This window comes from Carassius gibelio, chromosome A13, assembly GCF_023724105.1.
Source record: "Carassius gibelio isolate Cgi1373 ecotype wild population from Czech Republic chromosome A13, carGib1.2-hapl.c, whole genome shotgun sequence".
NCBI classification, from domain to species: Eukaryota; Metazoa; Chordata; class Actinopteri; order Cypriniformes; family Cyprinidae; genus Carassius; species Carassius gibelio.
Genome location: NC_068383.1, coordinates 1863594 through 1865294, shown reverse-complemented (window position 1 = coordinate 1865294; position 1701 = coordinate 1863594). Strand labels below are relative to the sequence as shown.

Below are 1701 nucleotides of genomic sequence, written 5' to 3'. Positions count from 1 at the left end.
CCAAAACAGAAATTGTGATGTCTGATTGTATATTAGTGTAATAAAATCACTCAGAATGCTCATATAGTGCTTTTGTTTAAAATTGTAATATTAAATGTTTTCCAGTAAATGGCAGAAATCTACCACTTAAGTACGGCAAATTTTTATATGACCATGTATGAAAGCAAGAAATGTAGATATACTTTAAAGTTAACTACATATTTATTTTGTATAAGCATTTCATATAAACAGGTAATACTGTTTTTTCCAAAATGTAAGATTTAAACAAATTCCATATCAACTGTATAGTAAAAACATTAAAGGAAGTGATGTTACAATTCATGATTGTCTAGATATTGGTGTTTTTAATTTCACCTCTTAAAGCACTTTCTTTTATCAATGCAAATATCAGTATTCAACATTCTGGGATTAAAACATCAAAACATTATGCATTTGTAATTGCAGGTTAAATGCATCTATATCTTGCATTAAACAGCGTGTGTAAACATCTGTCGGGGTTTCTAGAGAGCGATGTGTAGAGGATTCAAACTTGAGCCAGAGTTTCTTCACCGCTATGAGGAGACCTTTGACGTTAACGTTCTTCCATCTGGTCTCATCATCCACCCTGATGCTCCACACCTTGGTGCAGATGGCAAAGTGGTGGACCCAAATGAAGAACCTCCCTGTGTCCTGGTAGAGGTTAAGTGCCCTGATGTGAAAGAAATCGGAGAGGCATCCCACGTTGAGTTTATTGGGGACCATGCAAAACTGAGAAAGAAACACACAATTGGCATTCCACGGTCAGCTGATGGTTACTGTCTTAGTTAACCTGGTGTGATCTTGTGACAAGTACAAGGGGTGACTTCCATGTGGAGAGGGTATGGAGAGATGATGAGCTGATCACAGAGATCACGGCTAAAGTTGTTGAATTCTACTTTGGCATATACATTCATTTTTTCTAGGAAGAAAATAGGCACGAAAAATTTACCAACAAATGATGTTCCTGTTCTATAGTGAATGTAGTTCTATAGTGTTCTATTACAAGAAAAAACAGTTACCCCAATAAGTCATGCTTCAATTAATTATATTTTATTGTTATTTATGTTATATTGTTGCAACATACCTACCTCAAACTAGAAAGATATGTCAGGAGGGGTTGGTGATTTCTGATGTGTTCAGAATCTGAAACGATATTGCAGATCATAAGTAAAAGTAAAGTTACATTTTTATAAAAAAATTCCTGACTTAAATTTTCCTCCTAAAATCTAAGCATTAAATTCAGCGAGAAAAAGCACACTGAGAAGTATGTGAAAGATTATATGTATAATGTAGGTTAAAACCCTGGCTAAGAAGGTAACAAAAGCTTAAACTTACTGGAAGGTAGCAAAATTTGCTTATCACAAAGCAGACAAGTTACTAGCAGGTGAAGAGAAGCATGATGTCACTAGCAGGTGTGTAGATGATGCTGATGTCACTAGCAGGTGTGAAGATGATGCTGATGTCACTAGCAGGTGTGAAGATGATGCTGATGTCACTAGCAGGTGAAGAGAAGCATGATGTCACTAGCAGGTGTGTAGATGATGCTGATGTCACTAGCAGGTGTGAAGATGATGCTGATGTCACTAGCAGGTGTGAAGATGATGCTGATGTCACTAGCAGGTGTGAAGATGATGTTGATGTCACTAGCAGGTGTGAAGATGATGCTGATGTCACTAGCAGGTG

The 1701-nt window shown here is 36.7% G+C and overlaps 1 long non-coding RNA gene across 1 annotated transcript; it reads right to left on the bottom strand.

The window, feature by feature from the left end:
- On the bottom strand, positions 1-1701 carry LOC128025849 (uncharacterized). The gene is made up of 3 exons (XR_008186249.1): positions 1354-1701; positions 1107-1161; positions 1-747 (listed from the first exon to the last, which is right to left on the bottom strand). It is a non-coding gene; the product is annotated as an uncharacterized LOC128025849 (long non-coding RNA).